At 37.8% G+C, this 13,394-nt stretch overlaps 1 protein-coding gene across 1 annotated transcript in view; it reads right to left on the bottom strand.

The window, feature by feature from the left end:
* Window positions 1-13,394, bottom strand: part of LOC309825946 (glutamate carboxypeptidase 2) — a 58,542-nt gene that overhangs the window by 38,924 nt on the left and 6,224 nt on the right. The gene's annotated exons all lie outside the window — the stretch shown is intronic.

The raw sequence follows: 13,394 nt of genomic DNA, 5'->3' as shown, positions 1-13,394 counted from the left end.
AATTTGGCAGAGGTCAGATATCCGAGGTGAAAAAGCCCTAGATGAGAGCTGTATTCTCTTTGAAGTATATTCACAATGGGTCTTCACACCACCAGGTAAAAAAGAAATGTCAGGTAATACTGCTTTACGGGTCTGGCTTCAGGATTAGGTGCGAGTATGCTACCATCTCGGAGTATCAAGATTATCATTTGTAAAATGGCCTGTTAGATTAGAGCAGTGTTCTTCACACATTTTTTCTGCTCACCTACTCCCTAGATTATTTTTGAAGAGAAATGTATCCCTCCTTTATTTTTTATAATTTGGATTTTTTAAAACATCTTTATTGGAGTATAATTGCTTTACAATGGTGTGTTAGTTTCTGCTGTATAACAAAGCGAATCAGCTATAGGTATACATATATCCCCATATCCCCTCCCTCTTGCATCTCCCTACCACCCTCCCTATCCCAACCCTCTAGGTGGTCACAAAGCACTGAGCTGATCTCCCTGTGCTATGCGGCTGCTTCCCACTAGCCATCTGTTTTACCTTTGGTAGTGTATATATGTCCATGCCACTCTCTCACGTCGTCCCAGGTTACCCTTCCCCCTCCCTGTGTCCTCAAGTCTATTCTCTACATCTTTGTCTTTATTCCTATCCTACCCCTAGGTTCTTCAAAACCACTTTTAAAAAAATTTTTAGATTCCATATATATGTGTTAGCATACAGTATTTGTTTTTCTCTTTCTGACTTCACTCTGTATGACAGATTCTAGGTCCATCCACCTCACTACAAATAACTCAATTTCATTTCTTTTTATGGCTAATATTATATTGTATATATGTGCCACATCTTCTTCACCCATTCATCTGATGATGGACACTTAGTTTGCTTCCATGTCCTGGCTATTATAAACAGTGCTGCAGTGAACATTGTGATACATGTCTATTTTTGAATTATGGTTTTCTCAGGGTATATATGCCCAGTAGTGAGATTGCTGGGTCGTATGTATGGTAGTTCTTTTAAAATTTTTTAAGGAACCTCCATAGTGGCTGTATCAATTTACATTCCCACCAACAGTGCAAGAGGGTTCCCTTTCCTCTACACCCTCTCCAGCATTTATTGTTTGTAGAATTTTTGATGATGGCCATTCTGACTGGTATGAGGTAATACCAAATTGTACTTTTGATTTGCATTTCTCTAATGATTAGTGATGTTGAGCATCCTTTCATGTCTTTGTGGGCAATCTGTATATCCTCTCTGAAGAAATGTCTGTTTAGTCTTCTACCCATTTTTGGATTGGGTTGCTTGATTTTTGATATTGAGCTGCATGAGCTTCTTGTATATTTTGGAGACTAATCCTGTGTCAGTTGCTTCATTTGCAAATATTTTCTCCCATTCTGAGGGTTGTCTTTTTGTCTTGTTTATGGTTTCCTTGCTGTGCAAAATCTTTTAAGCTTCATTAGGTCCCATTTGTTTATTTTTGTTTTTATTTCCCTTTCTCTAGGAGGTGGGTCAAAAGGGATCTTGCTGTGATCTTGCTGTGATTTATGTCATAGAGTGTTCTGCCTATGTTTTCCTCTGAGAGTTTTATACTGTCTGGCCTTACATTTAGTTCTTTAATCCATTTTGAGGGGTTTTCTTGTGTATGGTGTTAGGGAGTTTTCCAATTTCATTCTTTTACATGTGGCTGTCCAGTTTTCCCAGCACCACTTATTGAAGAGGCTGTCTTTTCTCCATTGTATATTCTTGCCTCCTTTATCAAAGATAAGGTAACCATAGATACATGGGTTTATCTCTGGGCTTTCTATCCTGCTCCATTGATCTATATTTCTGTTTTTGTGCCAGTACCATACTCTCTTGATTACTGTAGCTTTGTAGTATAGTCTGAAGTCAGGGAGCCTGATTCCTCCAGCTCTCTTTTTCTTTCTCAAGATTGCTTTGGCTATTCGGGGTCTTTTGTGTTTCCATACAAATTGTGAAATCTTGTGTTCTGGTTCCATGAAAAATGCCATTGGTAGTTTGATAGGCATTGCATTGAATCTGTAGATTGCTTTGGGTAGTAGAGTCATTTTCATTCACAATGTTGATTGTTCCAATCCAAGAACATGGTATACCTCTCCATCTGTTTGTGTCATTTGTAACTTCTTTCATCTGTGTCTTATAGTTTTCTGCATACAGGTCTTTTGTCTCCTTAGGTAGATTGATTCCTAGGTATTTTATGCTTTTATTGCAATGGTAAATGGGAGTGTTTCCTTAATTTCTCTTTCAAATTTTTCATCATTAGTGTATAGGAATGCAAGAAATTTTTGTGCATTAATTTTGTATCCTGCTACTTTACCAAATTCATTGATTAGCTCCAGTAGTTTTCTGGTAGCATCTTTAGGAGTCTCTATGTATAGTATCATGTCATGTGCAATCAGTGACAGTTTTACTTTTGCTTTTCTGATTTGGATTCGTTTTATTTCTTTTTCTTCTATGGTTGCTGTGGCTAAAACTTCCAAAACTATGTTGAATAATAGTGGTGAGAGAGGGCAAACTTGTCTTGTTCCCGATCTTAGTGGAAATGGTTTCAGTTTTCCACCAACATTGAGAACAATGTTGGCTGTGGATTTGTCATATATGGCCTTTATTATGTTAAGATAAGTTCTCTCTATGCCCACTTTCTGGAGGGTTTTTATCATAAATGGGTGTTGAATTTTTTCCAAAGATTTTTCTGCATCTATCAAGATGATCATATGGTTTGTCTCCTTCAATTTGTTAATATGGTTTATCACATTGATTGATTTGCATACATTGAAGAATCCTTGCACTCCTGGGATAAACCCCACTTGATCATGGTGTATGATCCTTTAAATGTGCTGTTGGATTCTGTTTGCTAGTATTTTGTTGAGGAGGTTTGCATCTATGTTCATCAGTGATATTGGCCTGTACTTTTCTTTTTTTGTGACATCTTTGGTTTTTGTATCAGGTGGCTGTGGCCTCATAGAATGAGTTTGGGAGTGTTCCTCCCTCTGCTATATTATGTAAGAGTTTGAGAAGGATAGGTGTTAGCTCTTCTCTAAATGATAGACTTCGCCTGTGAAGCCATCTGATCCTGGGCTTTTGTTTGTTGGAAGATTTTTAATCAGTTTCAATTTCAGTGCTTGTGATTGGTCTGTTGATATTTTGTATTTCTTCCTAGTTCAGTCTCAGAAGGTTGTGCTTTTCTAACAATTTGTCTATTTCTTCCAGGTTGTCCATTATATTGGCAGAGTTGCTTGTAGTAATCTCCCATGATCCTTTGTATTTCTGCAGTGTCAGTTCTTACTTCTCCTTTTCATTTCTAATTCTATTGATTTGACCCTTTTCCCTTTTTTTTCTGATGAGTCTGGCTAATGGTTCATCAATTTTGTTTATCTTCTCCAAGAACCAGCTTTTAGTTTTATTGCTCTTTGCTATTGTTTCCTTCATTTCTTTTTCACTTATTTCTGATCTGATCTTTATGATTTCTTTCCTTCTGATAACTCTGGGGTTTTTTTGTTCTTCTTTCTCTAATTTCTTTAGGTGTAAGTTTAGGTTGTTTATTTGAGATGTTTCTTGTTTCTTGAGGTAGCATTGTATTGCTATAAACTTCCCTCTTAGAACTGCTTTTGCTGCATCCCATAGATTTTGGATCATTGTGTTTTCATTGTCATTTGCCTCTAGGTGTTTTTTGATTTCCTCTTTGATTTCTTCAGTGATGCCTTGGTTATTTAGCAACATATTATTTATCCTCCAAGTGTTTGTGTTTTTTACATTTCTTTCCCTGTACTTTATTTCTAATACCATAGCGTTGTGGTCAGAAAAGATGCTTGATATGATTTCAATTTTCTTAAATTTACTGAGGCTTGATTTGTGACCCAAGATGTGATCTATCCTGGAGAATGTTCCATGAGCACTTGAGAAGAAAGTGTATTTCATTGTTTTTGGATGGAATGTCCTATAAATATCAATTAAGTCCATCTTGTTTAATGTGTCATTTAAAGTTTGTGTTTCCTTATTTATTTTCATTTTGGATGATCTGTCCATTGGTGAATGTGGGGTGTTAAAGTCCCTTACTATTACTGTGTTACTGTTGATTTCCCCTTTTATGGCTGTTAGCATTTGCCTTATGTATTGAACTGCTCCTATGTTCAGTGCATAAATATTTACAATTGTAATATCTTTTTGGATTGATCCCTTGGTCATTATGTAGTGTCCTTCTTTGTCTCTTGTAACAGTCTTTATTTTAAAGTCTATTTTTTCTGATATGAGAATTGCAACTCCAGCTTTCTTTTGATTTCCTTTTGCATGGAATATCTTTTTCTAACCCCTCACTTTCAGTCTGTATGTGTGCCTAGGTCTGAAGTGGGTCTCTTGTAGACAGCATACATATGGGTCTGGTTTTTGTACCCATTCAGCCAGTCTATGTGTTTTGGTTCGAGCATTTAGTCCATTTACATTTAAGGTAATTATCAATATGTATGTTTGTATTATCATTTTCTTAATTGTTTTGTGTTTATTACTGTAGGTCTTTTCCTTCTCTTGTATTTCTGCCTAGAGAAGTTCCTTTAGCATCTGCTGTAAAGCTGGTTTGATGTTGCTGAATTCTCTTAGTTTTTGTTGTCTGTAAAGGTTTTAATTTCTCTGTCAAATCTGAATGAGATCATTGCTGGGTAGAGTAATCTTGGTTGTACGTTTCTCCCTTTCATCACTTTCAATATGTTCTGCCAGTCCCTTCTGGCTTTCAGAATTTCTGCTGAAAAATCAGCTGTTAACCTTATGGGGATTCCCTTGTATGATATTTGTTGCTTTTCTCTTGGTGCTTTTAATATTTTTTCTTTGTATTTAATTTTTGATAGTATGATTAATATGTGTCCTGGCATGTTTCTCCTTGGATTTATACTGTATGGGGCTCTCTGCACTTCCTGGTCTTGATTGACTATTTCCTTTCCCGTATAAGGGAAGTTTTCAACTATAATCTCTTCCAATATTTTTGCAGTCCCTTTCTTTTTCTCTTCTTCTTCTAGGACCCCTATAATTTGAATGTTCATGCGTTTAATGCTGTCCCAGAGGTCTCTGAGACTGTCCTTAATTCTTTTTATTCCTTTTATCTTTTTTTTCTGCTCTGTGGTAGTTTCTTTCACTATTTTATCTTCCAGGTCACTTTTCCATTCTTCAGCCTCATTTATTCTGCTATTGTTTCCTCTAGAGAATTTTTAATTTCATTTATTGTATCGTTCATCATTGTTTGTTTGTTCTTTAGTTCTTTTAGGTCCTTGTTAAATGTTTCTTGTATTTTCTCCATTCTATTTCCATGGTTTTGGATCATCTTTACTATCATTACTCTGAATTCTTTTTCAGGTAGACTGTCTATTTCCTCTTCATTTTTTGGCCTGGTGGGTTTTAACCTTGCTCCTTCATCTGCTGTGTATTTTTCTGTTTTCTCATTTTGCTTAACTTACTGTGTTTAAGGTCTCCTTTTCTCAGGCTGTAGGTTCATAGTTCCCATTGTTTTGGGTGTCTGCCTCCAGTGGGTAATGTTGGTTCAGTGGGTTGTGTAGGCTTCCTGATGGAGGAAATTGCGGCCTGTGTTCTGGTGGGTGAAGCTGGATCTTGTCTTTCTGGTGGGCAGGACTGCATCTGGTGGTGTGTTTTGGGGTGTCTGTGAACTTAGTATGATTTTAGGCAGCCTCTCTGTTAATGGATGGGGTTGTGTTCCTGTCTTGCTAGTTGTTTGGCATGGGGTGTCCAGCAATGGAGCTTGCTGGTCGTTGAGTGGAGCTGGGTCCTAGTGTTGAGATGGAGATCTCTGGGAGAGTTCTCGCCAATTAATATTACAAGGGGCTGGGAGGTCTCTGGTGGGCCAATGTCCTGAATTCAGCTCTCCCACCTCAAGAGGCTCAGGCCTAACACCTAGACAGAGCACCAAGACACTGTCAGCCACACAGCTCAGAAGAAAAGGGAGGAAAGAAAAAAAGAAAAGAAAATAATAAAATAAAGTTATTAAAATAAAAAAATTAAAATTAATTATTAAAATTAAAAAGTAATTTAAAAAAAGAGCAACCAAACCAATAAACACATCCATCAATGATAACAAGTGCTAAAAACTATACTAAAGGAAAAAAAATGGACAGACAGAACACTAGGACAAATGGTAAAAGCAAACCTATACAGACAATATCACAGAAAGAAGCATACAGATACAAACTCACAAAAAGAAAAAGGAAAACAAAGAAACAAACTCCCTCTCTCTCTATATATATATATATATATATTTAAAAAAGGAAAAGAGCAACCAAATCAATAAACAAAGCTACCTATGATAATAAGCTCTAAATACTAAACTATGATAAACATAAAACTAGAAACAAATTAGATGCAGAAAGCAAACCCCAAGTCTACAGTTGCTCCCAAAGTCCACTGCCTCAGTTTTGGGATGATTCATTGTCTATTGAGTTATTCCACAGATGCAGGGCACATCAAATTGATTATGGAGATTTAATCCACTGCTCCTGAGGCTGCACAGAGAGATTTCCCCTTCTCTTCTTTGTTCACATAGCTCCTGGGATTCAGCTTTGGTTTTGACCCCGCATCTGCATGTAGGTCGCCCTCTGGTGTCTGTTCTTCACCCAGACAGGAGGGGGTTAAAGTAGCGGCTGATATGGGGGCTCTGGCTCACTCAGGCCAGAGGGGTACAGAACGTGAGGCGAGCCTGCAATGGCAGAGGCCAGCATGACATTGCAACAGCTTGAGGGCATCGTGTGCTCTCGCGGGGAAGTTGTCCCTGGGTCACAGGCCCCTGGCAGTGACGGGCTGCACTGGCTCCTGGGAGGGGAGGTGTGGATAGTGACCTGTGCTCGCACACAGGATTCTTTTTTTTTTTTTAACATCTTTATTGGAGTATAATTGCTTTACAATGGTGTATTAGTTTCAGCTTGATAACAAAGTGAATCAGTTATACATATACATATGTTCCCATATCTCTTCCCTCTTGCATCTCCATCCCTCCCACCCTCCCTATCCCATCCCTATAGGTGGTCACAAACTACCAAGCTGATCTCCCTATGCTATGTGGCTGTTTCCCACTAGCTATCTTTTTTACTCTTGGTAGTGTATATATGTCCATGCCACTCTCATTTTGTCACAGCTTACCCTTCTCCCTCCCCATACCCTCAAGTCCATCCTCTAGTAGGTCTGTGTCTTTATTCCCATCTTACCCCTAGGTTCTTCATGACCTTTTTATTTTCTTTGTTAGATTCCATATATATGTGTTAGCATACGGTATTTGTTTTTCTCTTTCTGACTTACTTCACTCTGTATGACAGACTCTAGGTCCATCTACCTTACTACAAATAACTCAGTTTCGTTTCTTATTACGGCTGAGTAATATTCCATTGTATATATGTGCCACATCTTCTTTATCCATTCAACTATTGATGGACACTTAGGTTTCTTCCATGTCCTGGATATTGTAAATAGAGCTGCAATGAACATTTTGGTACATGACTATTTCTGAATTATGGTTTTCTCAGGGTATATGCCCAGTAGTTGGATTGCTGGGTCATATGGTAGGTCTATTTTTAGTTTTTTAAGGAATGTCCATACTGTTCTTCATAGTGGCTGTATCAATTTGCATTCCCACCAACAGTGCAAGAGGGTTCCCTTTTCTCCACACCCTCTCCAGCATTTATTGTTTCTAGATTTTTTGATGATGGCCATTCTGACCAGTGTGAGATGATATCTCATTGTAGTTTTGATTTGCATTTCTCTAATGATTAATGATGTTGAGCATTCTTTCATGTGTTTGTTGGCAATCTGTATACCTTCTTTGGAGAAATGTCTACTTAGGTCTTCTGCCCATTTTTGGATTGGGTTTTTGTTTTTTTGTTATTAAGTTGCATGAGCTGCTTGTAAATTTTGGAGATTAATTCTTTGTCAGTGGCTTCATTTGCAAATATTTTTCCCATTCTGAGGGTTGTCTTTGGTCTTGTTTATGGTTTCCTTTGCTGTGCAAAAGCTTTTAAGTTTCATAGGTCCCATTTGTTTATTTTTGTTTTTATTTCCATTTCTCTAGGAGGTGGGTCAAAAAGAATCTTGCTGTGATTTATGTCATAGTTTTCTGCCTATGTTTTCCTCAACATCTAAGAGTTTGATAGTGTCTGGCCTTACATTTAGGTCTTTAATCCATTTTGAGTTTATTTTTGTGTATGGTGTTAGGGAGTGTTCTAATTTCATTCTTTTACATGTAGCTGTCCAGTTTTCCCAGCACCACTTATTGAAGAGGCTGTCTTTTCTCCACTGTATATTCCTGCCTCCTTTATCAAAGATAAGTTGTCCATATGTGTGTGGGTTTATCTCTGGGCTTTCTATCCTGTTCCATTGATCTGTATTTCTGTTTTTGACACACAGTATTCTTGGTGGCTGCAGTAGCAGCCTTAGCATTTCATGCCTGTCTCTGGTGTCCTAGGCTTGCGCCCGTCTCTGGAACTCATTTAGGCGGTGCTGTGAATCCCCTCTCCTCGCACACCCTGAGGTCTTTTGACTCTTTGGCAGTTCCAAACTTTTTCCCGGACTCCCTCCCAGCTAGCTGTGGCGCATTAGCCCCTTTCAGGCTGTGTTCATGTAGCCAACCCCAGTCCTCTCCCTGGGGTCTGACCTCCGAAGCCCGAGCCTCAGCTCCCAGCCCCACCTGCCCTGGCAGGTGAGCAGACAGGCCTCTCAGCCTGGTGAGTGCTGGTCGGCACCGATCCTCTGTTCGGGAATCTCTCCACTTTGCCCTCTGCAGCTCTGTTGCTGTGCTCTCCTCCATGGCTCCGAAGCTTCCCGCCCCCTGCCCACCCCCGTCTCCACCAGTGAAGGGGCTTCCTAGTGTGTGGAAACTTTTCCTCCTTCACAGCTCCCTCCCAGTGGTGCAGGTCCCATGCCTATTCTTTTGTCTCTGTTTTTTTCTTTTTTCTTTTGCCCTACCCAGGTACATGGGGAATTTCTTGCTTTTTGGGAAGTCAGGTCTTCTGCAAGCATTCAGTAGGTGTTCTGTAGGAGTTGTTCCATATGTAGATGTATTTTTGATATATTTGTGGGGAGAAAGGTGATCTCCACATCTTACTCCTCCACCATCTTGAAGGTCCTCCCCCTCCTTTATTTTTTTTATTTTTTTATTTTTTTATTTTTTTTTTTGTGGTACGTGGGCCTCTCACTGCTGTGGCCTCTCCCGTTGCGCAGCACAGGCTCCGGACGCTCAGGCTCAGCGGCCATGGCTCACGGGCCCAGCCGCTCCGCGGCATGTGGGATCTTCCCGAACCAGGGCACGAACCCATGTCCCCTGCATTGGCAGGCGGACTCTCAACCACTGCGTCACCAGGGAAGCCCCCCACCTTTATTTTTAAGTTGACATCTGAAATTTTTTGGCATGTCTTTAAGTTGTGGTGAACAATGCAATTTCCAGCACATTATAAATATTAACATTTTCAGAAGTAGTCTTGCCTCACTTTTTATTTATATCCAAAGGAATTTAAATATTGTAATGATTTTTTATTCAATATCATCCACTTTAAAACCACACTCTTCAGTCAGAATTTTATCATCGCTTTTTCTCCTTGAAGTTGTATTTGCCCGTTTCCCTAAAGCATTTTACTCTAAAGTAAAATGTATTTGTGCTGGACACCAGTGCGTTGGTGTCGATTCCCCTTCACTGAAGATGTTCTTGCTCCTGCTGCAGGGCAGGCTCTCTGCAGGCAGCCTTCAGGAGTCAGCCCCTTGCTTACGATCAGCTACAGACAGCCACCTTGTTCAAGGTCATGCCCCTTCTTAGGATGCACATGTTCAATGACTGATCGATGTGGGAATATGAATACCTGGACATCTTTGTCCAGCCCAGGACAATCTTGAAAGGCTATTCTGACTCCAGAGCTGCCCATTGGGTCAGCTGAGGCTGTCCTTGAGCTAGCACTGAGGTGCAGCTTCTCCCTCTGCCTATTCCAGCTTCCTTCTCCTCCCTGCTACAGATATTGATCCCAAGAGAACATTCCTTAATAACCATCTAGCATGCTAAATTCCATTTCAGTTTCTGTTACCTAGAATCTGGGTATATTTGCAAGTCTTTTATTAATCACTGCCAAACTTGCCTTGATTAAGAATGTGTGTGTGTGTGTGTGTGTGTGTGTGTGTGTGTGTGTGTGTATAGTGCTTAAAAATATTTATTTCCTATGACAAGCTGTACATGTTAAGAAAATTCTTCAAGAGTAATTTACTATTATAATTATTAGTAGTATCAATTCAGCCTAACAACATCATTACAAACTTTTATAAATAATATATACCTAAGCATAAAATTTTACTTGAAATACAACTTTTAGTGCTATGGGATGTTAAAACATTAGGTCATGGATCTACGGATGAATAAATTATTTCCAGAATGAGTCAGGACTCACTCTCAGTTTTATTTACATTTCTTGTTTTTAGACAAGTTCTGAGAAACCTCAGGATGGGGATGATAAAAAATGGAATTTCCTTATATTATCTAAACTCTTTCCAAGTTACAACTCCTAAATCTCACACTGATCTTTTATCCAAGTTAATTCTAATGATACCAGCTGGAAACTCAATTAGGCTCATCTTTAATTTTGTTCAACTATAAACCATTTGACTTGCCAAATCTTTGTTACCCAGCTATTAGAATCTTTCACTATTGTCTCTTTGTTTGGAGCCCCAGAGATTGTTTTTACTACTCAGAGATATTCTTCATCTTGTTTTAGGATGAATGAGTGATGTCTCTCATTCATAAAATAAGATAAAAATAACTATAAATAGGGAGGTGGAGACAGAGTACTACCGGGACCTCACCACGGGCTAGGTCTCAATACCATGGAAGAGTCCACTGAGAAATTGATGATGCAACTGATTTATTTAAAACGATCCTATGTCTGCCTTTGGAAAGTCTTCACATACCCTAGAGTTTGAAGTCCCTGTCCTACACGATTTCTGATATCCTATCATTTTATTTTGGTTATTATTTTCCTCTTTAACTACATCTCATAACATGTGCACAACAAATTTATAACATATTGACATAAGGTTGTTTCCAAGCTGATTTTAGGATTCATTCCACAAACCTGTTGAGGGCATATCATTCTAGGAATTAGGGATACAGCAAATCCCTGTCCTTGAAGAAACTTACATTCATGTGGAAAGCAGAGAGATAAGATAATAAACAATAAAATTAATAACTAAGTAAATTGTATATTATATTAAAAGGTGATGAGTTCTGTAGAAAAATTCAAAAAAAAAGTTTAAATACAGTAGGCAAACAGGGAATTTGTACTGTACTCAGTTGGGTGCAATTTTCGAAAAAGAGAGAAAGTCTATTGAGAAGGTGACATCTGAATCTTTGCTTCAGTAAAAGGATTAGTTTTAGCTATTACTTTTCCTCCTAAGACCAATGCAATATTAATGCACTATTGATGATAGCACTGTATGTCTGATTTATAACTGTTAGTCTTCTCTGGAACTCACTCTTATACTACTGTGAATACAAAGCCATTAACCAATTTGGTTTCAGTGAATTTTGTTTTAGTGTAAATGTTCTACTTGAAATTTATTCATATTTAATATCACCAACTTTGAGAAGACTTCTGTAAATGTCTGTAAATTGTGGCTATCTTTTAATAAATCTGCACTCCTCACAAAGCAAATTATGATGGAGAAGGGATTGGAGAAGATATTAGTTTGAAAATGACAGTAAACTTTGAAAATGAAAACAAGTGTGGACAGATAGGCCCTCTCGGCACTTCACAAATGCAAGTTGTCACTGCTAGTTAGAAAAAAATATTTATTTTCAGACAATGACCTTCTTGTAAAATTTACACTGTACCATTGTTCTATAACTGGGAATAAATACAATCTTGCACTGTTAGCCTACAATTTTCCATTTCTTTTATGCTTCCATCTTCCTGCTCTTGTTAATAGAGACAGAATTGGGACGTGAGACCAGTGGTTCTCAAACCATGGATCTTGAACCAGCAGAATCAACAATATCTAGCAACTTGCTGGAAACAAACTCTCAGGCTTCACCCAAGACCTACTGAAACTCAGGTGATGGGAATCAGAATCTGTGTTTTATATGATTGTTTATAATTTCCTTTGCTGTGCAAAAGCTTTTAAGTTTCATTAGGTCTCATTTGTTTATTTTTGTCTTTATATCCATTTCTCTAGGATATGGGTGAAAAAGGATCTTGCTGTGATTTATGTCATAGAGTGTTCTGCCTATGTTAGGTGCAAGAGGGAGGGGATATGGGGATATATGTATACATATAGCTGATTCACTTTATTATACAGCAGAAACTAACACAACCTTGTAAAGCAATTATACTTCAATAAAGATGTTTAAAAAAATAATGAATGAGGAAATTAATAAAGACCCAAAGTGTGAAAACATAAAGAGAACACTGGACAATATCACAATTAAAGAATCCTTTTCAGTAAAAAGCAACATAAATAACATGAACAAATATAGATGAAAACTTAGGAGAAGCTGTTTGCAATATCTAAACCAATAGGAGATGAATAACTAAAATATTTAAGAAACCTCTGAAGTTAATAAGAAAAAGGCCAGAAACTCAACAGGAAAAGAAGACTATAATTAATCATTTCACAGAGCAAAAACACAGCATAGCTAATAAATATATTTGGAGATGTACAATCTTATTTGTAATAAAAAACATGTGAATCAAAATAAATTAAAACAACAACAAAACAATTAGATGAGCAAAATTTAGAAAGTTACATAACTTCAGCCATTGATGAAAATGTGAGGAAACAGGAACACTCATACAGTATTGGAGGGAGCAGTAAACTGCTACACTCTTGACAGTGTGAAATGAAGTATTCCCTACAAACCAGCAATCCCATACCTGGTTTAGTTTACACAGAGAGCCCATACATGAGCATATTCACTCCAACACTGTTTGTGGTAATTTAAATTTAGAGGCAAACCACATGTTTGCCACTAAGAGAATGGATAAGTTACATGTGGTGTGCATGATAACATGGGATAACATGCAACTGTGAAAAGTAACAAACTACTCTGACATAAAGCAATAGATTAAAAAAAAAGTTGATTGAAAAACAGTAAGAGACCAAGTAAGACCTAAGGTATAATATTATTTGCGTACATTTAAAATACACCTATCACAAAATTAAGGCCATGTTTTTGTAAGAATACATACATTTCTAAAAGTATAAATACATTAGTCAGTGGCAGGGTGTAGTGGAGTGGAGAAGAGGAATGAGATTGAAAATAGGGATGAGAGATGAAAGGAAAGAAATTAAATTAGGGATCTTACATGGACCCATTATTATTATTCCTTGAGGAATAAGTCTAGGTGACCTCAAGACACCTGAGTTTTAAAATATGCTAT

Source organism: Grampus griseus (genome assembly GCF_964374135.1).
Source record: "Grampus griseus genome assembly, chromosome: 8".
In the NCBI taxonomy this organism is placed as follows: domain Eukaryota; kingdom Metazoa; phylum Chordata; class Mammalia; order Artiodactyla; family Delphinidae; genus Grampus; species Grampus griseus.
Note: the sequence above shows the minus strand (reverse complement) of the source record. Positions and strands in the feature narration are given on the sequence as shown.